At 41.0% G+C, this 26,390-nt stretch overlaps 1 protein-coding gene across 2 annotated transcripts in view; it reads right to left on the bottom strand.

Moving 5' to 3' along the window:
- Positions 1–26,390, bottom strand: part of LOC135430346 (uncharacterized) — a 169,811-nt gene that overhangs the window by 126,336 nt on the left and 17,085 nt on the right. For both annotated transcript variants that reach the window (XM_064684982.1, XM_064684983.1), the window contains exon 2: positions 12,095–12,173. The gene's annotated coding sequence lies outside the window, so the exon portion shown is untranslated. The remainder of the gene's footprint in view (positions 1–12,094; positions 12,174–26,390) is intronic.

Genomic DNA, 26,390 nt, shown 5'->3' with positions numbered 1-26,390 from the left:
CGTCAGCAAGTGCAAACTGCAGTTCGGCGAAAACAATTCCCACACAAAGCACCGTGTGGATCTTTTTCTCAGCAGCTACAGTCAAAGCCTACAGCTACAGCTTGAGTCAGAGCTACAGCTTCAGCTGTGTCAATGTGCATACCAAGAGAGCCAATCAATCCGAAATCTATTTCAATCAATCTTTGCGTAATTGTAAATACTTTCAACATATTTCGCTTTGCCTGCGACTGACAGTTGGCGCGACGAGTTCGCAACGAGTCGACGGTAAATGGCGCGAAAATTATAGCAAATGCTTCACGATTGTAGCAGAGGGTACGGGGCATAGACTATATAAGACCTGAATTCGTTTCTATTTATTTCACACTTGAATTGATGCGCTGCAGCAGATTGACATTTTGCAAATGCTGAGCTTGCTCGACTCTTGCCAGCAATTGGCGGCGGAGTGTGGAGGAGCAGAGCTGCGGGCCGAACAAGACAGACAGAAGCTGCCTCTGGGCCCCATTGGGTGCAGGCTTGGCCATCGCCGTAGACAAGGCTTGACGAGTTGACGCGCCAAGAGATCTAGTCAGCCGAACCGCGAGCTGAGGCCTTTTTTCTTCTTCTTTTTTTTTTTTTGGTGGGGTGTAGCGTCCCTTGGCGCATTGTCAGCACTGAATAGTAGTGCAAATAAATTTCAATTGCGAGACACATTCTCCCACTGACATTGTTTGACACCTTGACTGCACACACATACAAAAGATCCAGCGAATTTGCATGCAAATGACAAGAAAATATAGAGAGAGCGTGTGTGTACGAGAGGGAAAGAGAATGAGAGAGAGAGAATGATGCAAGCAGACCTGAAGACTAACAGTGTTTGATCTGCAAAGATTGGCCAACACCCAGCGGCGTTTTTGCTAACAAGCTGGCAAAAGCAGCTAAAAAGACGTCTTCTATAGACGATGACGATGACGACGGAGACGAAGACGACGCACCCAGCTACCAGTTGAAAGTGTGTTGGGACTATCCATAGCCTATACTCCATTTATATGCTCCAAATCCATTAAGTGTTTTGGCGCTTTTATTTGCTACCCACACACACAGACGCTACACAGACGCTGGCTACACCCTAAACTCTTGTCGCGCATTTGGAACACTTTCCGCACCTACGACAACAACAGCAACAACGAGAAATGACACCAACGCCAGCAGAGATTGGAACTCCCAGGTTGCCCCGACTCCACACGCACAGCTTGTGATGCATGAAGCTGTTGTTGTTCTTGTTGTTGTTGCTGTTGCTCCAAGCCCCAGTTTGGGAGCGTGTTGTGTGCCAATATTAACACCTAACTGCCAAAGCCATGAACTGATCTGAACTGGGGCTCCCAACAACTAAAAAGGCAAAGACGTTGATGATGCGCTGAAAGCTTGAAAACTACTTTGAAATGCATTTAACAAGCATTGGCGAGTACTTATATTGAACACTGTAATCAACACGCCTACACACGACAACGCCTTTGCAGTTGGACTCTTGGATACTCTTATGATATCAACGTGCCTGTTAAGTAGGTTAGAAGTTGCGCAAATGGAACGGAAATCGTTGCGGATAGGCGAGTAAATCGAGAGAAATGTAAAAAAAATATATATAAATTAAAAGCAAAGTTATCAAAGTTATAATGTTGAAGATGTTTTTATAGATATTTCTCTTTACACTGATCCTCAGATTTTTGGGATATTAGTGAACAAATAATTGTTTTCAGCTTGGACTCTTTTAAATTATATATATTCTAGCTCAACTGAATGTTTTTTGGTTCAGTTATAGATAATCATAGTTATAATTAAGATAATTGTTTAAATGGTGTGATTAAAATAACGATAAGAACTCAAAAGGGACTATTGTGTCAAAAATATCAAGTAGCCGCACTCAACATTTACATATTGATCACATTAACCCAAAACCCGATTAGTGAGAGAGGGCGAGAGAAACCGAACAGTTCTTGAGGCGTTTCCCAACCACACAGCCAAAGACAGAGGCTGGCAACAACAAAAGCCACAGACGGAGACCGAGATGGAGATGAAGATGGAGATGGAGATGAAGACGGAGATGTGGCTAAAGTCACAGCCTAAATGCCGCTAAGTGCCAAAATGACAAGCATAGCAAAACGTTGGGGGATTCGGTGGGTTAGTGGTGCTGACGGTGGTGGTGGGAGCCACCATCGCATGACTTTGCTCAATGCCAGGCGCGCATACCATGGCCACATTAACTACTCCATAAAAGGTGTAAAGAAATCACTTAAGTACTTGTATGTCACTCCTTTGTCAAAGTAAATCATAGTGCGGTACCGTCCGGACGGGTTTTTATAGCCAGTCACACAACGGGCAACAGGCGACCAAAGCAAAACCCAAAACTTCAAAACCCAAGCCACAGCCAAAGTAGAAGATAGAGCTACACACAGCAGCCACAGCAGCTGTGTGTGTGTGTCTGTGTGTGTGTATGGGTATATAAAATATAGGCGTAGAATGCTTTGGGTTATAAAGAATAAACGGGGGAGTTTTATTGACAGCCGCAATTACCACATAATCATGCAACAAATATGATGCTTGGATGGCAGCCCGTTGATGACGTAGCGTTGTGTATAGACCATGAAGTAGTCAATTCTTTCAAAAGCAACAGCCCCAGCCAACAAAACGTGCTGATCCATTACGTGGGGTGGTGGGGGAGGGGAGGGCTGCGAGGCGTGAGGACAGAGCGACAATCATAGCTACAACACCAGCTACATTTTTGTCTAGACTTATTGAGTGATCGTGGCAGGAGCCAACAACAAAAATAACAACAACAACAACAGCAGCAGCAACAAGAAGGCGCAGCCGTTTTTTTTAATGGGGTGGCAATCACTTGGATGACGACGAGTCCAACTCCGACTCCATCTCGGAGTCCGTGGCCAGGCCCCAACATCAAATTATGGTCAAGAGTTGGCCAGCAAAGAGGCCTGGCCAACAACAACGGGCGATGCAGGCAGCAGCCTCGTTTTTGTGCTCTGAACTGGGTTGGCAGATACTTAAGAAATATGTTATTAAATAATAATGGAGTGCGTGGTTAATAGATACAACAGCAACAACAGCAAACCACCAACAGCAGCAGCATCAGCAGCATCAACAGCAACAACAACAACAACTGCAGCTGAGGCAGTGTGAAAGAAGTGTGCGGCCCCCTTGGCGCAATCATTGTTAACAATCAATTAAGGAAATAAGTTGTTTATAAAATGTTGCTATTACTTTTCGAGAGCAGCTACCATAAATACGTGTAAGTATGGGTTTCGACTGCACAGATATTACACTCTGCTACAGTTTAAGAAATTTCTTTCTAAACAATTCAAACAAATTTTAATTGCAAAATTGGGATATTAACTTTGTAAGCTTGAAAAAGAATGTATTTAAAATAAGAAGCTTTTTACATTTGTAGGTTATAGAAGTATTCAATTGCTTTCGTCTATATTTAAAATGCATATAATATATTTAAAATTCATTTCATTTTAAAGAGCTGACAGGGAATTGTAACAAAAAATGAGACGAGAGAAGCAAAGCTTGTTATAATTGTGCATGATCGCGATATATTGAGAAATAGAAAAGTTTTCCATACAAAAACTCATGCTTAAACCGATATCTGCCTATAGAAACTATATGAAAAAGTAGTCCAATGTTCATAACATTTTGGTCACTTGTAAGAAGCCTGGCAAAACTTGTAAGTACCAAGCATGGTTAAGATTTTCTTCATTTCTTCTTCTAAAGAATTGTATTTCTTGCAGCACAGTGTCTCATTTGCAGCTGATACGAGAGGGACTATCACTTTGGGCAATGCTCTTGGCGAATATGTTTTAATTAATGTATGTGGTAGACAGTTAATGAAACTGTTAAAGTTATATAGAAAACGACTTTAAATACAAAAAAAAAAAACAAAAAAAAGCAACATACATATTACCATATATGTAGCATAGAAGAGTTTATTAACCCGCTCTTGTTAGAGGCCCTGGCCAAAAGCTACAAGCACGCTTGCCGAACCCAAAAAAGGGCCATTTTATGCGAAAGATCATTAATCAAGACACCCAGCAGGTGCGGGTCGAACTTTGGTAGCAGTCTGCAGAGAGTTCGACTACCGAACTGTACTACGAGTAGTTGCTCCAACTGATGGTCAACCTGGGTCCATCATGAGTTCATGATTAGTGGCGGTGGCTACCTTTAATGAGCGTTAACTGCGCCACAAAGTTCATTAAGTGCAGTTGAACGTTGGGCGCACACACGGCGTATGATTGATGCGCGCACATTTGTTCGGGGCAATCGGACAAAATGTTACCACGGAAAATTCAGTAAATTCAGTGCCAAAAATTGGTGTTTAAATTGGAAAACATTAATCAAAATACGAAACATTTTGCAGCACAGTTCTTTTGCAATTTGCATTGGTTTTCATTTGGATGTGGTACAATCAGCGCGTGATTCACATATGCTGCTTCTTGCTTCAAATCAATGCGGAAACTCATCCAAAACTTTTGACTTGGCACACACACACACACACGCACACATATATACTATATATATACCAACACACTGGCACCTCGGGCAGCGCATGTGGCATTAATTTTGATTAATGGCCAAAATTGCTGGCTTGACCATTTTCAAAAATTTTAATTGTTTTCAAATCGGCGGCCAGGGCGAGTCAAAGTCTCTAAGCTGCGCGTTCTACAAATAATTATAAGCAGTTTTTAATGATAATAAAAAAAAAAAACAACAATATAAAGAAAAAGTCAAACAAAGCAGTTGCCAGCTGCTTTGGCAGCAGCACTAATTGTTACAGATCTGGCGAAGAGGCGCACAAGCTGCTACCAGTTCTGAGCCTCGGGCGATTTGAGCTTTTTTTCTTCATCTGGCCAGGTTTCCCAAATATACTTATATATACGCATATATCTTTTTTATTTTTAAAAGCAAGTGCCGCTAAGTGGCCAAAAGGAGGGTTGGACAGTGGACAACAGCAGAGGGGCCAAAGCACGCGCTAAACACAAAGAACACTGAAAGACAATTAACAAAGTTGAAAAAGAGTTTGGGTATTAGAAATATAACAGCAGCCAGCGAAAGAGGTGTGAAGAAAGAGCAGAATTCATATTATCGTTATCAATATTATTATAATATTAAGAGGACTCTGTATTTAATAACAGCATCAAAATTTAGAAATATCATAAATAAAAGATGAATTTTAACCTAATCGAGGCTGATTAATTTATCGTTTTTAAAAACATGTGGGTGACATCCGGAATAAATGAGAAATAAGCGTGCAGCAGCAGCTTTCGAGAATGAGTTTAAATAAATCAATCTACCACACACATCATTTTTAACAATAAAGTTATTGATTATGTCATCTATTTTGCCGAGGTTGTCTTTAATTTAAATTTCATTTAGCTCCAGCAAATATAGTTATGGTATTACTAGCGGCTACACCCCTGCCAAATCGTATTCATTCAGTTCTTATGTCGGGCTACGAAAATAAGTTTGAAGCAAATCGGGCAAAACCTGAAAACAATAATAATATTGCCAGATTTAGATGCCAAATTAATCTAGAGGCCAAACCATGAACAAAGCACCAAACCTCGTGCAAATCAGATGAGATTTGAACGAGATATGCGGGAGGGAAATTTTGACCTATAGTATATAGGATATTTAAGGCTTGTAATAAAAATAGCATAAGTTGCTATATATTTTATTTTTAATTATTAATGCATTTTTTAACAGTTTATGCATTCACGATTACCTGAATTGCTGATACTGCTCGATAAAAAAGTTTATACACTCAAATATTCCTTCTTTTGACTGCACATATATATTTTCAGAAATGTAGTTTATCCTTTTTAATGTTTACAGGGTATGCGAATTGTAACGATTGGCTATTATAAGATTGTAGGTCAAAATACCCGGTACACATGCAGTTTATTGTGGGAACGTCAGGTATTTGGAATGGATGAAATAAACATTTCAATCCATCAAATCTCGTTGATTGTTCTTAATTGCTCCATAGCCGCGGCTGGCCACCAAGTCGTCGCTTAGTTGCTCCACCGCCCAGCAACGCTTTTGCCTTTGCGGTAGATCCCGCGCAGAACATTTTCGAAACGAAAAACAAAACAAAAACAAAAAACCATTCTCAAAATGATTCCAAAAACAAGTAAAGAAGGCATTCAAGTCGCCGGGTGCTGCTGATGCTGCTGCTGCTGGAGATGCTGTTGCTATTGCTCTGGCAAAATGCTGTAAATTCCATAAATCTGTCAAGCGAAGCAACGTCTGCACTTGTTCGGTTGGCCTGGCTGGCCTGGCTCTTGGTCTTTCGGGCAGCGCCTTGCAAATCTTGACATGTGAAATACGCAGATTTGCCGAGTTTTATGGGCCGCACAGACAATGCAGAGAACTGAGAGAGATGAGACGCACGCGTTTTGTTGCAGCATTCCGTAACTGCATTCGCCCAGTGCCATAAACTTGGCTAAAGCGCAAAGAAAAGCGGCTGCCTTTTGAAAGTGGCGGCAACCGCCACCACAACACGTGCAGAGATGTGCATGATGATGACCCGGCCACTTGAACTGACTGACTGCCTGGCTGACTGTCTGACTGACTGGCTAGCTGGCTGGCTTGGATGGATGGATTGATGGATTGTTGCTTTGGTGGCATCGTCCAGTGTAAATGAAGACCTGTGCCTTGGCCTGGCATGCCACTGGCCACAGGCCACTAGCCAGTGGCCACTTGTTGCCGCAGTCAGCAGTCGGCAGTCGGCACCAAAAAGCACCGAAAAGCTAATTTAAAGCAATTTAGTTTGAACGCGCGCGCATTTCCATGCCAAGAGAGACGCTTCAAAGCTGCACGAAATGAGGCTGAATGATGCACGGCAAACAGCGACAAGCGAACAGCAACAACAACAACAACGGCAGCAACAACTTTTTGGAACGTTGCCTGGACGGACATTTATTTATTATATCAATGCAAGCACAACAACTGCAACTGCAACTTCAACAGTTTCCACAGCTCTGATGGCCATGAGCTGATAGCCAGTCATTGCCGCATTGACACAATGGGCCTACAAAACAAGTAACTGTTGCTCCACACACCGCGCCAGGCCTTCCGCCGACCCTTTCGCCTACAACTTTACAACCTGCACCACCATGAACAGCCCAGCGCCAATTGTTCGATTAGAAATTCCGTTAGCCGTCAGACAACGCCGAAGGTAGACCTTCCTGATGCATGTTACTTAAAAACTTGAACCAACCCGAACTGGCTCCCAGCCAGCAGCTCCACGGAACCCGAGCACATGCAGAAAAACTCCAGGCGAACTGTTGATGCCCTCAGACTCAATCACCTAAGAGATTAGTGGACAGCTAAACTGGTGAACCTCGTAAAAGAAGCACCCAAGTCTGAAACGTCCTTCTGCAATATTCTTATTAAATACCCATATTTCTACATAAGCTACGGTATATTTAAAGGGGGCTGCTTTTGCGGAATTTATTCCTTAAAATGTCAATTATTACCAATAATTTTTTTATAGCATAAGTCGTATGATGAATTAGTCGTTAAGCCGAATATTAAATACCCTTGCAAATGCGTTAATAAATTTCTTGTCTGTTGGGTTATTGACTCAAAGAACAATTTTTGATATTAAATCAATTGTTAAAAAAGCTTTAATGTGATTTTAAAAAGCTCAGGTGTTACCTGATTAATTGCAATTCTTTTTACCTGGCACACGAAGGTATATTTTTGTGTAGTTACCTGGGAATCATTAAAAATGTAAGTGCCATATAAATGTTGTGAAAATTCGAAAAACAGTAGTATAAATTAAATTGGCGCAGCTCTTAGACAGCCAATGGGTTAACATGGCCTTAACCACTTGAACTTTTGCCAACGGTGAGCGCAAGCAATCAAATCAACTGTGAACTACTTAAAATCAGACACTAAACCAACTAAAGCCAAAGAATCAAATTGGTTAGCCACTACCTCAGTTGCCTGTTCGGACGACGGTTCCAACTGCAGGGCTAATGAACCAATTACTTGTTGAGGCCATAAAACAGACAGCAATGCGAGCATTCTAAGTGCTCTGCTACGTTGGCGATGGTAAGCTTTTTGGGGCCCAGCGCACTAGAATTCCCACCAAATCACCCAAGAGGTAACAAACTATATGCATGAAGCGAACTGTGACTGGGACTGAGACTGAGAAGCACAGACAAACGAATCATGGCTGACCTCTATCTTTGGACAAGAGCCAACTAAAACGAAACCGAAATGCAGCTAAGAGGCTCAACTAGACCGACATTAAAGAGCCGAGGACAAGGCAAAGGCGCTGGGCGCAGGAGGTGCTGAAACCGAAGATGAGGTAGAAGGCCTCAAGGCAACCGCAACCACTGCAAGATAGATCCGAAGCACGAAAAATGTGCGCCTCCACAAAGATATTGCGACTGTCATAAAACAATATTATTGGCATTATTACATTTAAGTGTTGACAGCATAATAAAATAATTGTCGACAGACAATTTACAACAACAACAACAAAAACAACTGGTGAAACTCAAGTCTCGATCGTCTTTGGCATCGTTCTGCATTTCGTTGGGTTACGGGTAGGTGGGGGGTTCACGGTAGATATCGTTGTCGTTTCCCATGTAAAACACTTTTAAAAATCACACTCACAACTCAAACTGAATGCAAAGTGCAACAAGTCATCAGGACTCTCAGTTGGAAAATGTACAGATCTTTCATGAGGTCTTTGACTAGATATCTCTCTGGACTGCAGTCCGGTTGAAGATCAAAAGAATTGTGCGGCGCTTAACGCGCCGAACAGTGCAACAGAGCGAGAGTGAGAGCGAGAGAGAGAGAGGGTTGCCTAGATGCCGCTCATTCATATAATTCACCCTCATTTCATAATAAATTGCTCTCAATTGATCACGACAATCGACAGCGATGAAAAGTCATGCCAAAGTTGACTCTGGATCGGTAGAAACCGGCGAAACATACGAAGAAACGAAAACGAAACACGGCGCATAGCTAAATTGGCAATGGCAAAAGGTGCGACGGCATCGGCATCGATACCCATCGCCCGCTCCAATCCGATAGTTGGCGGCGTTAAGTTGTAGGTGCAAAAGGCTAAAACGAGAACCGCCGCCAACTGGACATTGTCCCAGCCCTCTCGGCAGTCTTAAAGGCAAATAAGTCATACAAAAGCATTTTGGTCCGTTGACTGCATAGGAAATTGCTCCAATATTTTTGTCGACGCTGCCTGATTGGAAATATCGCAAGACCCGCAACACCACACAACCCGCACACACCGCTGCCCATAAGCTGGCTGCTTATTTGCTGCCCGCAGGAAACGCTGCCTGTTCAAATCGCCAACCATCTACGCCAACAGTGTGGCAGTTGGCCACAGTGTGGATTGATGATGAATTATGTAGAGCACGAAATACGAAGTGCATTGTGGTGGTGCCGTTGCTGGTGCTGGTGGTGGTGGTGGAGCCGCGTGGTGCTGAATGGCATCAAAATGGTGTGGGAGTTGTGCTGATTTGGCAGCACAGCTCACGAAGTCGTTGAGGAATTTTAATGAAAAAACAACAAACAAAAAAATTAAAACAATTGTGAAAAATGTATAAAGGAAATGTTGTACTACATGAAAAATGCTCAAAAATAAACTGTACAAAACAACATTATTAAATATTAAAGCTATAAATAAAAGGAGATACTAGTTTAATAAAATCTAAAATGATACGCCTCTCGAATCATATTTTGTATATCTGGTAATTATGCTTAAATCGAATTTGTGTCAAAAATTCTAATACATTTTTAAAAAGTTCAAAAGAAAATTTTATTCAGCCACAGGGTTCCATAAAAAGTAGGTTTTCCCTTTAGCCCCACGAAAACTAGGTCTTATTAAAATATAATGTATTTAGTCCCTCTCTTTTCTATTTAGTCGTCTTTTGACTACTCGCAATATTAGCACTTATTTTCTCACACAATTGAACAGTCTGGCAACCTTTACGAACTGTACTGCTAATCCACGTAGCGTTGCCACAGTATGTACAAAATAGTTGCCATTAGGCTTCAACTATATATTCTCATGTTAGCTGCCATCAACTCCTTCTTTGGAAAAATGCAAATCGCAACAAGCTTTTCGTATTAATTAGATATTGAGTTATTTTCGCCATAGCTGCATATTTTATAAGATCTGTGATAATTACTCGATAATTGTCGCAGCAATATCCATAACAATACTTTTAAAAAAAATGCTGCTAAATGCTGTGCAGAAATCTATTTACATATTCTCAAGAAGCGAACAAGAGAAGCTGGCGATCGGGAGGCGTTGTTCAAGATGCGTAGACAAATCTGTGATCATTTGTGGCCAAGAAACAAGAAATGCAGTGGTGCAGAGTATGGAACTATGCCAAAGACGGACCCGTTACCTGTTCTTGTGCTGTGTGGCTTTGTTATTAGTGGTAATAACCGCGGGACATAGTCACAGGCAACGGCGTCACCACGCACTACCAGCAGCCAGTTGGCCAAAGAGTTTGGGCCAAGATGCCACGCTGAACCCACATGCACTTTGCGGTAAATGAAGTCTCTGCCGCATCACTGGCACCAAATTGTGTTATCAAGTCATGGGAATTGCCCTGTATGCCTAGAGAACCATACGGGCCATGGAAATTGTGCAAAAAAAAAAAAACAACAACAAATATGTACAGGTAGCCGCTATGTGAGAGACCCAATGAAAAACTCGTTAGAGTGGGCCATTGCGTGTGAGTGAGGAGCCGAAAAAATAAAAAACTTGAAGTCCCAACTGTGATCCAAGACGCCGTGTGTCCAGTGTGCAACACTCAACTTGCTGCATTATTTCACCAAATCATTTCATGCCACATTAATCCACTTTACCATCATCATCATCTCCGTCGTCGTTGTTGTCGTCTCCGCTTGGACATCAGCAAGCAGCAAGCACACGATCCGAAACTCCGAAAACTGCAATGTCTGGGAAATTTCTGACGCCGATGACGATGACGACGACGACGTGTGCCTAGAGGGTGTCAATTGATGCATATGAAAAATTGCAATTTCTATGCGCCGTTTTTGGGGGGCTGTGTATCAGCTTGTCTGTTTTTATGCCCTCAAACAGGGTGTTACAGTTTTGATACAAAATATGTAACGTACTGAGCTGAAACGTTTTGAATCCGGAATCCCAATTTTCGATATTCAAACCTCAAAATATGACTGAAGAACAGCCGAAGCTAAGTCTGAAACAAGCTCAATTTTATCAAAAGTTGATTTGCTTTAAAATATTAATTCAATTTGTATAAAATGTGATCAAATTTAAGTAGAGTATATAGCGATCAAAAACGAAATGGATCAAGAGCGGAGTTCTTATATTTATATCTTACGTAAGGATAACTTCTCTTGATTTAGTTACTCTGGTCAGGTTTTCCTTTATCGTATTACTGAAATTTGTGAGGGCATACAGAGCTCGTCGTTGCGAAGGTAACTTCTTTTTCTTGTGTTGCTTTTCAGCTGGCATGTGTTGGCATAGTGCATTCGAGCTATGAGTGTTGGGTACTGAGCTCAATTTACTATTAGCGTGACTTTTGGGTTAGTTTTTCTATTCGTCATGCAAAGCATCGCTTATTGGCGGCATTTGCAACTTCTCTCCCGAGGCCAAATGGCGTCGTCAGTCTTAAGTGTCTTATTGCAGCAAGTGATCTTCTATAAACTATAAACTACAACATCCCGAAACCCAATTTACATCCAGACTGAGAGCTCTATAATTTTGTTGCTCGATATTCGGCAGGAGATGGGAACTGGCACAAGAATCGCCGACGAGGAAAAGTAAACACGAGAACAGCAAATACATCATTAAATTGGGCTTTGGGTAAAAATCATATAAGATTTTATGGTGTATATAAATGTGAACAGCTATATAAATAAAACTGATGGTCGAGATGAAAACTGAGTTGGAAAAAGAGTTGGCTTACGTCAAAAGTAAGAAACTAGAAGATACACCTGACCCAGACCTAAATACCCTTGAAATATATTATAACTTATATAAAAATTTAAGTAAATTTAAATACGTACTTACCCAACAATTTTAAAACACACGGACGACTATTTTATGTCCACAAATGAGCAGCCACACAAAGTTGTATATATACACATCTCTGAAAGATAAAAAAAAATAGTAGATAGCGGGTTAGAGTAAGTGAAGAAGAAGAAAAAAGCATGAAGAAGCACGTCTAAGATTTGATTAAATACTACTCAAAATCGAAGTACAGGTCTAGAAAGTCTTACTTAAATTTCTTGAGAATCGCATAGTAGGGCGATATCAAAAAAGCGTTGTTTTTTTAACATACATTTATATGCATTCATTTGTACTCATGGGAAATACAAACTTAACGAACAGTCAACATTTACAATCAGATCAATCTCCACCAGCAAACACATCGATCCTGGAGACGCAAAATATTGTATAGGACTGTAAGTTGTTGTTGGCTGCCTTTCAGATGACGATGACGACGATGATGATGAATGTAGAACAACGTCAACAACATAAAACTGATTGATCGTTACAAGCTTTTATTAAGTCATAGACGTTCGCTGGCTGGTTCGTTGGATCGTTTGTTTCCTTTTTAGCTGCATCTGTTGATCATATGTAATTTATTTGTCATATCACGTGTTAAACATTTAACAACTCATGGGCTAGGCACAGGCAGCATAACCGGAGGCGAACAAGTGCAGTCAAACGAGTCGCTGCAGAAATCGAATGAAAAACAAAAAAAAGTATTTGCACACAGATCAATCTTGTTGTTTCGCTAGAGCAGTAAGAAACCCCAAGCAATAAGTCAAAACAATGGCCTGTCGCCAATGTCGCCGTCGCCGTCGTCGTCGTCATCGTCGTCGCGGTCGCGGTCGTCGTCGTTGTCGTCTCCGGGGCTGGAGATGGAGCTGCAGTCCATGGCCCCTCGAGTAGCCAGCGTGGTAGTCACTCAGCTTGAAGATTAGCCTTTGGTGAGCATGCTAAACGAGTTGAATGAGTCGGGAATGAGACAGTAATAGGCTTCTCAGTTGAGATACTGACACAAGCTGTGGGCTGCGTGGGTGAATCGTGGTAACAGGAGACGACACTGATTGTGAACCAGAAGAGTTACAAAGATGCTTAAAGATAGATATGCGATTCTTATAGAAGAGGTGTGTTAGAAAGTGAGAGAACAACCACAATGAACCCACCTAGACTTTCTGACGGATGTATCCATTTATAATTAACCCTAAAGAGATTTAGAGTGAAACGTCAGGCTTGGAATTAACAGAAAGTTATATGAGCTTTGTTTTCCTTTTAAATTTGAATCAAACACTTTAGATCGATGAGATAAAATTCATCTATTTACATAAACTCTTGGACATGTTTCCACCAGTTGCAATCTTAAACACCGAAAGGAATGTTAGTTTCTGGTTCTACTTAACCTGGTGCACATGTTTCCATTCAGCTAAGTGAAGGTAAAATGCAGTTATGACTAAAACTCTGGTTCCTTTCTTTTGGTAATGAAACTTTTCTATACTAGCTAAGCATATATTCCCTTTAGCCAATCAATTCTTAAGCTGTAAAGGTGTTTTATTGTTGCAACAAGAACCGTTTGACTAGATAAAAATCAAATCAAATAGATAAAAGCACCACCGGGAAAGCCAAGTGTAATTATATGCCAGGGGGACAGACAGCAGGCAGGAGTTAACCAACGATGTGGCAGCTGTACAGCTTCTGGGACCTGCTCCGGTTTGGTCATTCACACGTCTTGTTAGCGCGTCTTAATAAATTGCACGCAATCAACTGGCGAGCTGAGCTCCATTTAAGTGAGGCCGAGCGAGTAAATCTTGGCGAGAGCCACAGCGAGCGGATCACAGCATGTGGTGGTGTTGGCCAGCGAAGACGACTTTTACTTACAGCATCGCGGACTGAAGACGGACTACCTAACAGCCACCACCAGCCGGTAGGTAATTGATTGCGCTTCAATTGCAATTACCGGACCAAGGTGGACCATGGCGAACCAGGCACACCACCAGGCCGATTGGGGCGCCTCAGAGCTTGTAATTGTGTCGTAATAATGCGATCTTCAGGCGGCAGTTGAGTGCGTTGCATGTTGGCGACACATTTAGCCCACATGCTGGCGCCACCTATGAGCCGCATTTGTTTTTATTTCTCTTAAGCTAATCTCAATTGGTGATGTTCCCACGCAGCCCACCAGCAGAAGCAGCATCAGCAGTTTTAGCTCTCGGTTTCAGTTACAGACTGCAACACCTCAACTTTTAGCTAAATTAAACTTCTTTATTTCAATTAAATGTCTGTCCAACTGTCCGTCTATCCATCTGTCTGTCTGGGCTCAGTCGCTCCGTTTGTCATCGCCGTGCCCATATGTGTGGCAAGGCACACGACGCTTGCCACAAACCAAAACAAATCAAATGGAAACGGGGCAACGGGAATGGGAATGGGAACAACGCGAGCAACCAAGCTGCCTTCAACTCTAGTTGTTGTTGTTGCTGTTGTTGACTCTGGGCTTGGGCTATGAATTGGTCTCAGTCTCAGTATATGTTGCTTTTGTTGTCGGTTTTGGCTGCTTGTAACCTCACCTTTAACATCCCACATGCGTCGCCAGTTTGCCAGACTTGTTACTTATTCTATTTTTTTTTTATTCAAGCTCTTTATAATACTCAACACAATTTATTTAATGAGAATAATGGAGCACATTTGTTTTATACCAGAGTATAAAAGCTACCAAATTTAAAAAAATTAACCACTTAAATATAAATAAAGGACTCTTCAAGTCTTTAATATTATGTATATATTCAATTTGTCTCTGCGCGTCACACGTATTCTTTAAATAAAAATAAAAAAAAACATTGGTATTATACATTTTTTGTCTTCTAACCTCACAAGGACTTGAACCTCTGACATCTCTTAGCCTACGACGCTACGTAGGTAATGTATATTTATTTATTTTCTTTTTAATTATATTTTTAACTAATCTGTTTAGCTTACAACGAAGATAGCGAAGATAGATAGATAAGTATATCAAAGTCCACATTCTTTTTTTGGCAGTGCATTTGCTAGTCTGCTTGAAATTTGCATATTGCCTGCACCTATTGCTGCTTCCTTATAAAACAGTTCTCATGGCTTTTTTTGTGAGAGAGCAACGGGCAATGCGCAACACGTCATCGTTGATGCAGTAGTCGCCATGGGCAAGTCAGTTAGTCCAATTGTCAATTAAGTCAATGCAAATGTTATATAAATAAAGTATTATATAATTTGAAAATTTATCGCATTTAAAGTTTTTTTTTTGCCAGCAAATCAGAGTGCAATTTTTGATGATGATTATGTCTCAACTTTTCAGTTTTCGAGTCTGTGGGCGAATCGTGGGCAGTTCATTCAATCTGAAATGGAGCTACTGTTGCTGATGAGATATGTGTGTGTGTGTGTGTGTGTGTGTTAGTTTGTGTGTGCCAGCTAGGCTTTAATTAGCTGGCCAAACCTTGAGCTCAATCTCTGTATGCAATAAAAAAGTGCAACATTTTGTCTATGGCTGGGTGGCCAACAAGGCACACACACACAAACCAAACGAGAAGAATTGCAAAGTCTAACAGGAAGTTTGCCACACGCAATCAGCAATGGAGTCAAGTTAAAAGACGAAGACTTCACACTAGGCCGGGTCCCAGGTCGCGGATCTCCTGGTCTCAAGTCTCTCTCTCTCCGTATGCCCGGGCCACATTCCAGCTCGAACTAGACAAATATTGATGGCCGCTCATCAATAGCCACAGCAGCAGCCGCCGCCGCCGCCGCTGCTGCAACACCACAAGCAGCAGCAGAAACAACAACAACAACAACTGCAGCGAAAAATCAAACGCAGCAGAAAGAAAATTTGCAGTGCGATTGATTTATTTACCACGGCTTAGATTTACCGCCTTGCAGCCGAGTGGCATTTTGGCATTGTGCTGATGATGCTTTCCCACTTTTGAAGCCAAACGATGCCCCCACTCCCTACTGCTCCGGCGTAGCCAGCTCCAATCCCTAAGCATCAGTCGCATCATCAACAGGCGGCACCAGCGGCGCAGTCAGCTTTAAATGTTGCGTTTGATTTCGTTGGGCCAACTGTTTTTTTTTTCATCTTCAGTTGTTTTTGGAATTTCTGCCTGCTGTCCAAGTGCATCGTTACACAAAACCACAAACAATTTATATTCCCATCAAACATTTGACCGCAACGCTGATTCATCTTAATCAATTATAATCTTTTGGATCGAGTTTTTCCGCAGTAATGAGCGAAAAACTTATGCAGTCGCAAGAGGTCGCCACTTGGGGGCACCGCTGCGTGTAGAGAGATTTGCGCCACAGGCCATGCACAGATAAGAGACAACCAGACTCCACCACTCCTCCTAAAAGACCCATCCGCCAGCCAAGCGCAATTGCAATGCCAAACGAGATGATTGCATGCCGGACACAATGCGCTTTGCAGCACTGAAGCAAAAGCACAAGACAGCTTAGACCCAAATAACTCAGATCTATTGCAAAGAATGGGTATAATAAAATCATGATACGATCTATCGACCAGCCGGTTTCAAGGTATTACCAAGCATTTGCGTAAGAAATGTGATATACAAATTAGAAAAACATTTTATATATAGGCATTATCTTGCTTTACAGAGATTAACAACTCGCTCCGGTCAAAAAACCACAAAAAAGTTTTTGTGCAGATAAATATGTACAAGATTATGTCGATCTCTGCTCTGGGATATGAGTACAAGTATTAATGCTAAATGCTATAATAACCCTTAACGCTAAAGGGTGGATAGGCAATGCTTACCTACAAATTTGAGATTTACTTTGTAGACGATCAGATCTTAAACAAAGAACTTTCATTCACCACTTTCCCACACATATGCGACACATATACGACCCATTTATTAGATTTTACAAAATATGTGAATCTCAAATCAAAGATTGGCCTAAATAGACATATATGGATTTATATACAAATTCAATTGCAGCATGCGATATTCCAACCTTGACATACACGATACACGATAACATCCACATTAATTACACAACAATTGTTTGCACCCCATTCGATCAAAAGGTAGAGGGGAAGTGATTAGAGCTGTCAAAGCTCACACTGCTTTCGACATGCTCAATTTTCAATTAGAATTTGTGGTTGTTACATACGCCGCAATTGTTTAATTTACAAATCATGTGAACCAATTAAACACAAGCCAAGCGAAAGCAATAAAAACAACAACACCAACAACAGCCACGAACAAGGCTTAAATAGACTTTACTTGTTAACAATTATTAGGCCGAGACCGAGGCGAGCAACGAGCAATCAAAACCAAATCAAATGATAAATGACAACACCAAAACACAACTAGCCTATGGATTGTACAATGGAGGAGCAGGTCGAAACCGAGACGATGTCGATCCATTAAGCCCCATAGCACCAGCCACTTGACGGATGAGTTTGAACTCACATGTCTGACCCAGAGCGGGACGAAGCCCAAGGCAGGCAGAGGGAGTGCGAGCGAGAGCGAGAAAGGGAGAGAGTGTAGTGAGTGAGTTATAGTGAGGAAGAGGGGGCGCCGTCATGTATCATAAGGCAAATGAAACTCACACCATGGGCAGCCGCATCTACAAATAGGGCCCAGACGCAAGCACAGGCATCATAGATCGAGCCCCAGCTCCATTGCCGGCTCCATCTCCATTTCTGGAGCTGGGCAAACGGCCAAGTTACACATTATTTGATAAATGGCACACAACCTTTTCGAGGTTGATTATTGTGTTTTGTCTCACTGTGTTGTTATTTTTTTATTTTTTATTGTGGGACTTCTATTTTTTTTTTTTTTTGATTTTATTTTTTCTGTGTGCTGATTGCCCCGCGGGGCCACAGACAAAGATCGACCACAAATTTAGCTACAATTTCAAACAGTTTTCGATTTGACCATTTTTTTTTTTTACCATAACGGGGCCTTCGTTACAAAATTGGCGAATTGAATTAATCGTTTCCATTTTGTTTATTTGTTGGTAATTAAACACCTCTGCTTTGATTTCTTGTCTGCGGTGCGAGCAAAACAAATGAATCATTTACATTTTTATTTATATTTTTTTTGTTTTTTGTTTTTTTTTTTTTTTTTGGTTTCTTAATGTTGAATCGTTGTACGCCATAAATTTTGGTTACGCTATGTAGCGTTATGTGGGGCCATGGGAATTTTTGATTTTTTGTATGTTTTTCCTTTGAGAAATTTACGCATAGCAAATGGCGCCTGTTGAGAAATTATTAGGGCAGAATTATGGCGAAATCGAATCAGCTAATGAAGTTTCTGTACAACATTTACGATTTGGGAGAGAGAACTTTAACTATTATAAAGTGTTTGCGTGGTCAGAAAAAATAGTATTCACACAAAGGTAAAAATATACACACAGTCCATTTTAAAAGGTAGTTTGTCTTTTAAAAATGATGATGGCTTTAGTGAAGTTTAGGGATAGAGCTCCCGTGGAGACTAAATGAAATATATGCATGAATAAAATGTGGTTGAACAATAAATAGAATGAGAATAAACTTCGTGTACAAGAATAGGTTTTTCTTTTTTTTTTTGAATTTTTAAAAGTTTATTGATTTAAAATTTGTGAAATTTTTAGACGTTATTTAAAAGATTTCTTCCATTTAACTGCCCAGATTAAATGTATTTTTTTCAGTAAGTTTCAACAATACAAAGCCAATAGTTGCCTTGACAGTTTAAAGCTTCGTATTTACCTTAAAGTTGTGTTTGCACTTGAAACTAACCAAGTAAGGGTATCTGTTGGTCCGTATGCTAGCGTAAAGCTCTCGATCAGTATCTTCGTTGTTGATTTAGCCTTGTTTCGGCGCAAGTCCGCACAAAACTTGCTATTTCAAATTTCAATTTATAGGAAAATGTTAGCAGCAGGTGTTCGTTCAACACAAGAGTTGGAGTTGCCGCCAGTTGCCGGTTGCCGATGCAGCTCATCAGCTTTGGCTGATCATCAACAGCTCAGTGGAGTGTGTTGGAGTGGAGTTGTGCGGTGCTGCTTGAGTGTGGTGCTTCCAAAATAAAGCAATTTAATGTACGCCATTGGTGGTGCGGTGCGGTTGTGTGTTGGCCCCATTTGGCTCATGTGGTAAGTATTTTTGGGAAAGTTTTTGGCGTTTGAAAAATTCTCCAATGTCAAAATGCAAAAACAGAAGAAGAGGAAGAAGAAAAAACAAATTTGCATTGGGCCAAGCCAAGGCAAAGGCAAGGCAATAGGCTAGGATGGTTAGGCAGAGCCTCTCTGGCGGCTTGGTGAGAGCCCTCAGGCATTCAATTACAATCGATTCTGGTGTGAAAAAGTTCAATTTCTTTTTAGCCAACTGCGACGACGCCGATGACTGCGACCCGTTCGCAGGCTAGTAATGAGGAAATGGCAAAACGCAGTCGCAGTTACAGACCGCAGGACGGACGGACGGACGGACGACAGCAGTGGCCATATGGAAAATGCAACTCATGCACTTCCTAGATTGAACAACTGGTTGGCTATGCTGACTGGGCTGACTTGACTTGACTTGACTTGGCTGGGGCTGTGTGTGCAATATCTACATATGTGATTGCCATATTGTGTAGATAATTGTGAGCGACCCCCCTATGCCGCTATCCGCCTGTGCTCAGTGAAGTGCTTAATGCTTTGTGACTATTCATGGGCACTCAAAGCAGCAGCAGCAGCAGCATTCGCATTGCAGCCAACAGAAGCAGCTTCACTTGGCCACATATGCAAATCACACACAGGTGAAGTTCGACAGGCTGGCCAGAAAAGTGCAGCACTCCAAATGGGCAAACACACATGCATAGGCGAGGGGCGGCAACAGGTAGGGTGGAGCAACAGCAACTGGGCACTCAAGCACTGACAGTTGAGTGGTCAACGTTTTTAGCTGCACCACCAGATTCAGCCACAGCAGCAGCAGCAGCAGCGTCAACAACAATAATTACCCACTTGCCTGCACTTGATATTAAAATCAGACAAAGGCGAAAAAAAAACTTTAGTCAGAGGGGGGAACAGGCAGACAGACAGACCGGCAGACATCAGGCGGCTAAAAGATGCTTCAGTCGTCACACGGGTCAAAGCGAGCAAAAACCCAACAAAAACGTGCAAAACAATGTGCAAAATTATCAAAAATCGTTCATCAAATTACCAAAAAGAGCGCAACGGGCCACTTAACGACTCTATTACGAAATGGCAAAAAGAAAAAAAGATCGACAGAAGAAGAAAAAAAATAATAATAGAGGCATCGCAAACGTTGCTGGCAAACGGGCGTTTGCGAACAAAAATTGCAAAAGCGTCAACACAAAAATTATTTTAAATTAGAACTCGAAACTACTCACGTTTTGCAATTTTCGCTTTTTGTGTGGAATGCCAATTGAAGTGTTAGGAAAATAAACAAAAACAAAAACTGAAGCATCATCCACAACATTGTGAGCAGAAGCAGCAGCGGCAGCAGTGGGGGGTGGGCAAGCAACAGCCAACGGTAGCACTAAAATAACAACAACAATAACACGACTTCGATGAAGACTTGGCCTGGCAAAACTCCTCTAGTCAACTCTGTCTGTGTCTCTCTCTTTCTCTTCTTCGATATATCTGTTCCACTCACTCGTGCTGTGGACTTGGTTGGCCTGGCAATCAACGCAAATAGCTCAAACGCCTCAAGTGTTTGCTGAAGATGTCACCCACACTTCAGGCTCAGCCAGCAGCAGGCAACGGGCAGCCTTAGTCAAGTTCGTTGCCTGAGTCTTTTGTTTAGACAACGTCAGTCAAGCAGCACAAGTTCCTCCAATCTCAGTTTGGCTTTTGCAATTTGGCACAGCAACAAAAACAACAACAACAACACAAATATTGGCAATATTTCGATGCGACTGCAGCAACTGCTGCCGCTGGTACTTCTGCTGCAGCCTGGCAAAATATCGCTTACAGTTAAATGGAAATTGATGCACTTAGCTGACTCACTCAGCACTTCTGTTTGGGCTATAGGGGCCATAAGGTACTTATATATTGGCATAGGAACAAGTACAACTCGCTTTTCTATACGTTCCCAGCAACGTGACTTTGAATAAATTAAAGTGCATATCATATGCATGCGCCTGTGCCAGAAATAGAGCGAACGTTTCTTCCATAGGAAGCAGCAGCTGCTGCTGCTGCTGCTGCAGCAAGTAGCCCCTGGTAGTTAATATATATACATATATATATTGGAAAGGGATCATTGCCAACGAATAGACACAATAGCCAAAGGTCAGAGCATCAACTCAGCCATACAAACAAACAAACGGCAAATCAAGAACTCTCGAAAGTAAACGATACTGACAAAAATGAAGCTTCAAAAAAAAAATCTAATGTGAACTCAATTTTTCCAATTCATGAACTGTATGTTCAGTAGTTAAGAAGTCGAAAACCGAAATTAAAGAATGCACAGGTATATACAGAAATAAAACTGAATAGCTCACTGATACAGTATTTGTAAGATATTTTATATATTGTAAGTCAAGCTTGTCGATTGAAGCATTGATGGCATAGTCTATAGCATAGTCTATACATTTTAACTAAATAATAATAATAAATGAAAGCCTTACTTATTTAATAAATATAATATTAATCCCATTCAACCAAATGCTCTCACTTATAGGCAGAACATCAATAACAAATATGTCAGACAAGAAAAAATCCTTGATAAAAAAATAATTTTACTATCATAAATATTTTTATAATTATATTGTAAATAAAACCTCGTTACCAACAGTAAGTAGCATATTCGCTTTAAAAGCGATTTCCAAGCTGCCATTTCTATTAAATTTCGGACAGCTAAATATTAAGCCTAAATGTGTAATAAATGCTGATAGGCATTTAAAACTAATTAACTTTCGAAATGTTGCAATCGCAAATACTATCTAACGATAAGAGCTGTTTAGATGATTTATGTGCAGAGTAACCGAAAACCATGGCTGAAACTAATCACAACTTATGACTATCGATAACAATCAACAGCCATAACTCATTTATTTATAACTGGAGCCAACACATAAGTACTCTAAATATGCAGCACATAAATGTCACAAGTAAAGGCTGTAAAAGTTTAGGCAGCTAAAGCCAAACGGCTGCGTAAATATTTTGCTTAATTATCATTTTAATAAATTGCAATTAATTAAATTTAATTAACAGCAGACACGAGTGCAATCCAATTGGCAGCCAGCAACGGGATTAGCAACAGGTCTCCAAGTCTCATTTTTATTATCAACAGCTGACAAAATCTCGTCCCATGTGCCATAAGCTACACAACTTTATGTGTTCCAGCAGCACCTCAGCCACGACACAACAAATTTGCGGCAAGCTACCAGAACCAGATGCCTCACAGCAAAATTGGTACCTATGATGGGCCTATCAAATGTGTGTGTTTGTGTGTGTGTGTGTGTGTATGACTAACAGCAACTGATTCGTTTTAATGGCATACACTTAGGAAAAACGTCAATATAAATTCAAGCGACTAAGTTTTCTTGGGTATAAATGTAAATTTGATGAAAAGAAAAATATAATTGTAAGAAATTATATAAAATAGAATAACTATCTTGAAATAATAAAGAAGCTCTTTAGAATAAATCGTATAACAAATAAGAACAAAGAGATTGTAAAAAATGCCTTTGTTGCACTGTTCCAAGTAATCTAAATATTTATCTCAGTTAACGCATCTAAAATTTTTCATTTATTGTAAAATTTTAAATTCTTTTCTCTCTGCTTCTTCCAATCAGAAAATAGCTAAAAGACGTTTATACAAATATTTACCCTCAAAAAATAACTTGAGATTGTTAAAACATTTACAATTTCAAATATCTAATAAGAAATCATTTTCAGTGTAGTCTTTTGATTTCTTAAAAATCTATTCCAAGTGGACAACTAACAAATTTTAACGCACTTTAATTGCTGCTGAGAGATATTTTGAAGAAAACAGTAGAGAGTGAGACTTGTTCTTCGAAGTCATGTTTTGGCCTAGGCTTTAAGGCTAATACTCAGCTGCAACAAGTCAACATTCAACTGTAAATTGCCGTTTGCTCAAATATGCGAAATTAACAAGACACAATTACAAGACAGAAAACGCAGACAAACACGCCTAGACATCAACTACTGCTGCCTCCTCCTTTGGTCCACTGCTGCAAATGCAACTGCTCCTCCTCTTTCTCCTCCTACTACTCCTCCTGCGCCAACAGCTGGCTGCTGCTCCTCTGTTGTGTTATCGTTTAGTCTATGGTTTTATTTTTATTGCGCCAAGATGCGCCACACCACACGGCCATGTCCAGTGTGCAGTTCCCAGCTATAGAGCTTCAACTGCAACCGTGGCTGAAATTTGCGAGATTTTTATCAGCCGCCGCGGCAGGAGGAGCAACTGAGGCGTCAGGCAGGCAGGCAGCCAGGCAGCTGAGTCAAAGATTGGGTTAGGTGAAAACGCAACACGCGCATGCAAAATGGAATTTATTGTATAATTAGGATTTGTCTTATAGGTAATAAGACGCATTAAACACAGCCGCACCAGAAATGTGCGTGGAAAGCGACATTTTCAATTGAAAATTTGTTGTCCACAGCTTTCTATTGAGTATTCGGGGAGCGCCCCTTCATATTTTCTGGACCTATGCGAGTTGTTTTCCGATGTTCGTAATGTAAGCTCATTACTGCATACGAGCTGTTGTGTTGTTCTTCTTCTTCTGTTCGGCCGTGTTGTCGCCGGGGTGTCGAAATGTACAGCCAATTACATGCGACAACAAAAACAACAAGAAGCACAACAACAGTTGTTGTCTGTAGCCCGCAGCTAAAAAGGAATTCAAGGCGATGCTTGTGTTACTTGAAGCATCGAATTTCATGAGTTTTGTCCGGCAAAGGAGTCGCTGCTGCCAGGTTGCGACCTCTTAAAGAGCTTTTTCATTCGGCCCATAGAACAATCATTGTGCGTGTAATTATATGGGCATGCCGTGCGAGAAGGATGTGTTCGGAAAATGGGGTCGGTCGCTTGCTAATGAACATGCAAACCAACTATTTTGGAAGCATATTCGCATGTGCGGCTTAAGCGAGCCAGTGGAGGATAAATTTAATCTTGAGATATTTGTATAACCTGTGCCCACTTACAATGAATATTAAGGTAATTATTAAACAGCATCTGCAAGGGAATCGACACAGGTATGTGGGAGCTGATATTATATGCCGTTGACCTATATACAACTTTGAGATCCATTTTCCCTCAGTATCCCCAGCACTCGTCCTCCTTTCCACGCTCTTTATTGTAATTCTCCCTTCCAGGCCTTGACATTACTTGCTCTCTCTCTCTCTCTCTTTTGCTCCCTCACATATCCTTTCTATGCGATTCTTATTTAAAATGACTTAGCTTTCTGGCTTTCTAACTCATCCGCTCTTTTTCCTCTCTCCCTCAACATCACCTTTCTGTGAGATTCTCATCAACTAAGGCTATTTTTATAGACACTTGTTTCTACAGATGTGCTTCGATTTATAATCGAACGCTTTTAATTGATGTTGCATCGCTAGTTTCTACAAATCTATATGCTAACAACAATAGTTGTATGCTGTATCGAATGTTATACAAGGGCATTCACATGCCCAAATAACTTCCGCACTTTTCGACATTTGCCCTCTTGCCTCTCACTTTACTGGCAATGCAATCGATAATCAAAGCGAAATCTCAACGATGTGTGCAAAATGCAAATGCTGAACACGCTATGAACTATGATCATTGCAGAAGATCACACAGCATCTGTAGGTGGGCAATCGTTGTTGTTTTGTTTTCTTTTAAATTTTTTTTGGCCACGCTAATTTTGTTGACCTGCTGATTGCGCATGGAAATTGAAAATTATGAAATTATATTTTCTGCACCTACATAAAGCGCAACACATGCGAATGCATCAATAACAACAGCAACAACAACAACAATAAAAACAACAAAAACAACAATAGCAACAAATGCATCATGTCAATCGTGATTTTGTTTGCTGGAACTTTAACATTTCATCGACGTGCCGATGTGATCCCATGTGATGATGATGATGATGACGACGGTGATGTGTTGATCAAACTGTTGTTGGAGTCACAGTTGGAGTCGCGACTCGGACTCGGGGCTAGGCCAGGCCAACACAGGCCAGGGCACGAATGCTGCACACGCTCCACGGCTCATCAGGCCACACGTCATGCATGCCCATATACAAATTCGTTGCGCCTGATTACAAGATCAGAAAGAGAGAGAGAGAGAGTGGGAGCGGGAGAAATAGAGCGAGAGAGAAGGCCGTGTGACTACCAAAGATGACGATGACCCAAACGTTCAAAATTTGTAGCAATGACCCACGATGATCATCATGGTGATCATCGCAATGATGATAATGATGATCGAAAACCTATTCGCACGGCCTAAGCTCATTGCAACGTTGCCAATGGCTTGAAATCAATTGCCAGAGCATAGCACACAAAAAACCAGAAAGAACAAATTATTGCAATAAACGACAATTTGATACCCTTGCAGCTAAATGCTAGATAAGCAAAATATATTCAAATAGCAGATAGGAATATTCCTGAAACCGTTAAAAACCTGTCAAAATTGCAAAATTTGTTGTGTATTTAGAAAAGAAAACAAAAAAAATTCTTAGCTGATCCTATGGAGCATATATAATATGTTAACTCAAGAACACAGCTCTGTATTGGTTTATTTTGAGTAAGATGTCAGTTTATAATCTAAGCCCAAGGATTACTGGGGCTAGAAATGCGTTACATATTTTATTAAATAGTTCGAATACTCTTCTGTAAGTGCATACATTAACCTTCTCTCGGCGCTATTGGCTGTTTATGCTAGCCGCAAGGCAATGAGGATGCCAATGACGTTGCCATTGAGGATGACTTCGTTCCAAACGAGCAGCAAGTGCAAGTCGCAAAGTTCGCGGGAACATTTTGGTGTGTGACGGGTTGATCTTTAGCCATATTAAATTAGCCAAAGGCTAGCAGGCTGGCTGGCCTATGATTGATCTGCGTCTCGTCTCGGACGATTATACAGTCAGTCAAGTGAGTTGGTCAGGTCGGGTCGAAGTTGCCGATCCGATCGGATTGGATCGGATCGGGTCGCGTCGCATTGCATGCATAATTTGATGTGTGTCGAAGTTGCTTCAAGAAGTGCATGTAAAAATTTACAATACGTAAATCTTTATTTTGCTTCTCTGGTTTTTCTTTTTATTGAGTTATTGCCGGCAATTGAAAGCAACTACTCAGGGCTAGGGCAAATTGTGTGCACGTTCCGGCTTAAGGTTAAGTACGATATGAATTACTTGAT

The sequence above is a fragment of the Drosophila montana genome, unplaced genomic scaffold (assembly GCF_035044405.1).
Source record: "Drosophila montana isolate Dmon_TW-CO22-7 unplaced genomic scaffold, ASM3504440v1 contig_3003_1, whole genome shotgun sequence".
In the NCBI taxonomy this organism is placed as follows: Eukaryota; Metazoa; Arthropoda; class Insecta; order Diptera; family Drosophilidae; genus Drosophila; species Drosophila montana.
This window is presented reverse-complemented; position numbering and strand designations above follow the sequence as displayed.